Genomic DNA, 6,698 nt, shown 5'->3' with positions numbered 1-6,698 from the left:
GCTTCCCAAAAAAAATAAAAATAAAAATTAGTTGAGACTGCCATTTCATCATGTTGTCCTGGCCCAATAAGAACTCTTGATTTCTTTTACAAATTGGAAAATCTAAAGGTTCAACATCCATTTGATGCAGATGGAGTCTGCTTCTCAAATCATGTACTTTTAATGCATGACAACACAAAATTCCAACAAACTCAAAATAGAAACAACTATAATTGAGCGAACCGTCAAGTGGATTAAATGTGATCGTGTGTTCTCGATGCTTATCACAAGCATAGACTTTATAACTTGAAGCAGTTTCATTCTCTCCACATTTGCAAATATTGCAATTCCACATTTGTAATAGTTGTTGAAACGTCTCAAAAATCTATTGTTTGTATAAACTAGTTGCATGATTTAAGATTAAAGATTGGTGATATTACACCCATTTTTAAATTTTTTTTTTGGCGAGCCAAGGTGGTCTTTGCAAGCCTATTCATGCTTTCACTCCATCGAGTAATACTTGTCTGCACAAAATGTATGTTGTGCAAAGACCAAAACCCTGTTCCCCTCTTCCTCGAATCTTTCCTCCAACTACTTATTTCCTCAAGATTGCGCTTTTTAAGCTTTTCATTCCATGCATTTATAAACTCCTCTTCAAAATAATAAACACTAGTAATAAAATCTTTGACAAATGATTTGTTGTGAAAAGGTGAACTAAGGTGCTTTGTTACATTTTGATACATATGTCACAAACAAAACCCATGGTGACTTTCTGACATTACTTGAATTGTTGCATTAACCATTGTTGCATCTTGACATTGCTTTGATGAACATTTCAAACCACCACTTCAACATTCATATTGTTTTGTTGTGAAGTAATACAATAGTTTGTTTGAGAGAATTTACCCCCAATAGTGCAAATGGGCAACCCTTTAATTGTTTTGCATGCCAATGTCAAAACAAACATCATTCCCGAATCCTTGCATTTTTCCAGAACAAGTTGGTCATCAAATCATCCTCAGCCAACTGTATAGCAAAAAATGAAGAGGGACTCTCTAATTGCAATTTTTCTAAATCTAACAAAACACTACTCGCATCCCGTTTCTTTGCTAACTGTCTTTTGTACGCAAATAAATTTTGTAGTCAACATCTAGGAAGCCAAGATTCTCATGACAACCAACTTATTCCATAGTTGCTTTGGGTGCTATCCCAAAACTGTTAGCCATATCGGCTTAAATAGCATGAGTTGGAGTGACCTACCTTAGTGACCTAAAAGACAAGGATATTTTCAACTATATAGGAACACAAGATGATGATACTTCAAATGCATATTCACGAATCTTTACTTTCTTTGTCCTTGACAACTTTATAAACATATTAAACAATTTAGTCTGCACTTTTTGAATGTTTTTATAAAGAAAATGACCCTATAAACACAAATGCACAACCATGTCATGAAAAAACAGCTTACATTAGAGTCACAGTAGGAGCTGTTTGGCAAACTCAAAATCTTCTCTTTTTAGGCACAGATAAGTGAAATTTGTTGGAAAAAATATAGAAGTGAACGGGAATTGACTCTATTTGAATTAGAGAATGCATAATGCCTCTTTAGATGAAAGGGTGTGACACAAGAGTCATGACCTGTCAAAATGGTTACGAATAACTCTAAAATATCGTTCCATCCCATGGCTTTCATTTTTAAAAGATAAAATTTTAGGATTCATATATATGTCAATAGTCCAATATAAAAGAGGGAGTACATAGCACAAACTGGTTCGTTGTACATGTAGAAAGTTGTGCAATTTCTGTGCGTGGTGATCGTGTATCCTAGAGATAGGATGCCCATCATTCGCAAACACCAGAGGCGAGGGCAAATTTTTGTCTTAAAGACACAAGGTTCGAACACTACTTGGTCACAAACTATTCTAATTTTTGCAATATTTTTGTAAGAATTTCTTATGTTTTATTTTATTAATAATTTGCATTAAATTGATTTTACTGAAAATATTTTCGTACAATTTTAACACAAAAAATCAATTTGTTTACAATTTGTATGTGTACAGATTCTGTGATACAAATTAAATATTTTTCGGTTAAAAATTAATTTTTTGCAAATTATTTTCCTGCAAAATGTGTTTCCTCTCTACAGTAAAACTCCCCGTATTATTTACTGTTTTTATTCACTAGTAATACAATCCATAAACATTAAGGTGCCGTTTAGTAACACTTACGTTTTCAATTTCTGTTTATATTTACAAAAATTTAAAAAACTCAAATAAAGACTTGTTTGGAAAAAAAATTTATTTATAAATCAGTGGTCTCAGTTTATAAATTTGGTCAAAATATGTAAACTCAAAAAATGTGTTTCTGTTTTGAGTTTTCATTTTTTTTTCACCACTGTCTTCCGCCACCTCCAGCCACCACCACCTACCTACCACCCACCAGCCACCACCCACCTGCCACTCACTCGCCACCACCACCCACCCCTCGCCGCCACCACCACCACCACCACCACCACCACCCACCTGCCATCCACCCGCCACCACCCACCACCTGCCACTACCATCCACCGCCCGCTACTTACTTGCCACCACCACTCACCAGCCACCTACCACCATCAGCCACCTACCACCACCAGCCACCTGCCACCCACCCACCAGCCACTCGCTACCACCCGCCACCGTCACCCACCCACCCACCCACCACCACCACCACTCGCCACCTACCCGCCACCACCCGCCATCCGCCACCCACCTACCACCACCCCCCACCACCACCACCACTCACTCGCTACCACCCACCACTCGCCACCGTCACCCATCCATCCACCATCACCACCCGCCACCACCCACCTGCCACCACCACCACCACCACCACTACCCACTCGCTACCACCCACCACCCGCCACCGTCACCCACCCACCCACTACCACCCGCCATCCGCCATCTACCACCACCCGCCACCCGCCGCCACCACCACCACCACTACCCACTCGCTACCACCCACCACCTGCCACCGTCACCCACCCGCCCACCACTACCACCCACCCGCCACTACCCACCACCACCCGCTTCCCACCACCCGACGTCACCACTTTCCACCACCGTCTTCCGCTACCACTTGCTGCCACTTGCCATTTCTCACTCTTTTTTATATTTTTAAATTTTTTTAAACATTTTGTCAATTACCAAACACGTTTGTAGTTTATGTTTTTCTAAAAATAAACAAAAACTAGTTTATAAAATTTTTGTAAATATAAACTGAAAACGTAAATGTTACCAAACAGTTTTACCCGAAACTGTGTTTTAGTGAAATTCTATTGCTTCTTTATTTTTTTTGAGTACACTGGCTTTTGCAACAATTGTTAATTATTGAGAGATTTATTTATAAATCTCATTTAGAGGATTTATAGTTCAATAAATCCATAAAGTTTCCTTATGTTCCACCTAATTCCATATATTTCGACTCGTATCCCAAGAGGTTCTGTTTTGGGAAATTCTATTTACACAACATATTTACCTCTTTACACCCTCCATTTGAGATTTTTTTTTTCTTTCTAATTTTTCCAATGTGTGAAATTACCTTTAAAGACAAAAGATAAAAATTAAATATATTTAATTATCTCTTTACATCCATTACACTTCAATCCCTACTTCTTTTCTTTCTTTCTCATTTCTGCTTCTCTGCTGTTGTTAACACCATAAATCTGCAATTTTTATTATTATTTATTATTTATATAATTGCAGGACACGTGGCATCCTCTTATTCATTTGGAAGTTAAAAGAAGTTATAGAGATAATGGAGAATATGAAGGACAAAGTGGATGAGTGGAATGACACATGGCAAGACAAGAATGAAGATGGAAGAAATGGGTAGTTACTAAGTAGTTATTGCTGTATTTTTTCTTCTATAAATAGCCATTAATGGCTACATTGTAAAGGATCCAGAATTCATAATCAAAGACACTTGATTTCAATATTTCTTGTTATTTTCCTTATCTTAGGAGTAGTTTAACATAGATTTATATTTCGAAGCATTTATTTTCAGTATTTCCATTTCGAAGCATTTTATGCACTTTCTTTTCGAAGCATAGGAGTAGAGGTAAGTAATTATTACTTTGATTGTTCACTCAATCATCTTTCTCCGTTCCCCATTCTTCTTTTAATTTTTCTTTTCTTTACACTTGGCAATCTTGAAGTCCTCTTCGTTGAGGCAAAAGAACCGTCAACACAATCGTCTGATAATTGGCTTAAATTTAATCTGTAAGGATTTTTCAATCCTTGCTGGCACGCTCGCATTTATGATATTTTCCTTCGTAGGAAAAATAAGCCAACATTTTAGCCAACATTTTTTGGCACGCCCGGTGGGACGTCAAGTGTAATAAATGGAAAATGAATTGGATTTGTCCATTTCGAATAGTCTAGATGAAATTTATTGGCGTAAACAAGAAATTTTGGATCTTCAAGAAGAGATCCATTTTCTTGATGAAATAAATTTTCATCCCTTACAATATTATTTGGTGGAAGAAAAAAGACACCATTTAATTGGAGAAATTCATCAACTTGATATGGAAATTCGCCAATGGAATGATGAGTTATCAACTCTCACTACCAAGTCTTTAACTGAGGCCTTAATGGCCGGAATTGGTGAATTTTTTCAGAATTTTTCCATGGTTAAAAATAGCAAAAGCAAAGAATTGATTTCATCAATGGCTCGGGGGGTTCAAGAATCCGTTTTTAAAGAGCCAAATTATGAAATTAACATAACGAAAGAGCATGTTTTTGAGCCAAATTTGGCTAAGAACGATGTTTCATACATGGCTCGGGGGGTCCAAAAATCAAATTTTAGAGAGTCAAGTCATGAAAATAACATTCTTATGGGGGATTTTCATAAGCCATTAATGGCTAACATGGAAAAACAACCTACTTTGCCAAAGAATTATGAAAATCAATTCGGCGAAAGTCATGTTTTCAAACCAAACATGGTCAAGAATAATGAACAAACCACTGTTCATGAATTCAAATTTTTTGACATTATTCAAAATGTCAAAAAGTATGAATTTTCATGGTCACACTATACCATGACTTTTAGTGTTCAAAATCCTTTTTGGATTTGTGGTTCACATCAAAATATAATTATGATGATGTGGTTAATAAAATTAACAAATTGTTCTTATGAGTTCGAAGCACTAAGAACAAGGGATGACCATTTAAAATGCATGAACTTGGCTAGAAAAAGCCTGTGCATTTAAATAAATGGTTGAGAATGGCTTATCTTTTCAAATTGATGGCCAGTTGTTTGTATGTACACAATCAAAGCATCGAAGATACATTCGAAGCATCAAGAATTGTTTCGAAGGTTGATTACTTCACATTCGAAGCTGTATAAAGCTTTGAAGATACATTCGAAACATCAAGAGTTGTTTCGAAGGTTGATTACTTCACCTTCGAAACTGTATAAAACTTTGAAAACTTTCGAAATGTGTACATCTCTTCAAATATATGTAAAATGACAATTAATTAGTTGTCGAATAATGCCTGTTTTTGGCATCATAAGTTGGCTCGAAGAACAACAGTTTTGGTGTCTTCGAAGAATTAATAATTGGTTCGAAGCACAAAATTAATATTTTCATTAATTCTGTGTGAACCAGAACATATAAGTTTTGAATAACCACAATGTTGGCCAAAAACAGCTTCGAAAGCCGTTTTGCCATAAGTTGCTTCGAAAGCCGTTTTGCCATAATTTTGTAAGCTTCGAAACACTCTATCTTGTATCAACAACAGCTTCGAAGAAATAATAATGGAGGTTATGAACCTTCGAAGCTTTGTCGAGTATTTTTGAGGATGTAATTCGTCTTTGGTCGGTTCCATCGACCTTCGAAGAATGATTTTGGTCCTTTATATCACTTTCGAAGCTTGTTACTAGTAATAATTCGAGTCATCTTGTTATAATTTCATACTCATTCGAAGCACTTTATTGGTGTTGTTACATTATTCGAAGCACTTTATTGGTGTTGTTACATCATTCGAAGCACTTTGCTGCTTAGGTTAGTCATGTGCTTGGTTCGGCCCTTCAAAAATTCAAATAAACATCATTTTTAAGGGCCGCGGGGGGTAATGTTAACACCATAAATCTGCAATTTTTATTATTATTTATTATTTATATAATTGCAGGACACGTGGCATCCTCTTATTCATTTGGAAGTTAAAAGAAGTTATAGAGATAATGGAGAATATGAAGGACAAAGTGGATGAGTGGAATGACACATGGCAAGACAAGAATGAAGATGGAAGAAATGGGTAGTTACTAAGTAGTTATTGCTGTATTTTTTCTTCTATAAATAGCCATTAATGGCTACATTGTAAAGGATCCAGAATTCATAATCAAAGACACTTGATTTCAATATTTCTTGTTATTTTCCTTATCTTAGGAGTAGTTTAACATAGATTTATATTTCGAAGCATTTATTTTCAGCATTTCCATTTCGAAGCATTTTATGCACTTTCTTTTCGAAGCATAGGAGTAGAGGTAAGTAATTATTACTTTGATTGTTCACTCAATCATCTTTCTCCGTTCCCCATTCTTCTTTTAATTTTTCTTTTCTTTACACTTGGCAATCTTGAAGTCCTCTTCGTTGAGGCAAAAGAACCGTCAACACAATCGTCTGATAATTGGCTTGAATTTAATCTGTAAGGATTTTTCAATCCTTGCTGGCACAC

Source organism: Camellia sinensis, chromosome 7 (genome assembly GCF_055761805.1).
Source record: "Camellia sinensis isolate YWXY chromosome 7, ASM5576180v1, whole genome shotgun sequence".
Lineage (NCBI taxonomy): Eukaryota > Viridiplantae > Streptophyta > Magnoliopsida > Ericales > Theaceae > Camellia > Camellia sinensis.
This window is presented reverse-complemented; position numbering follows the sequence as displayed.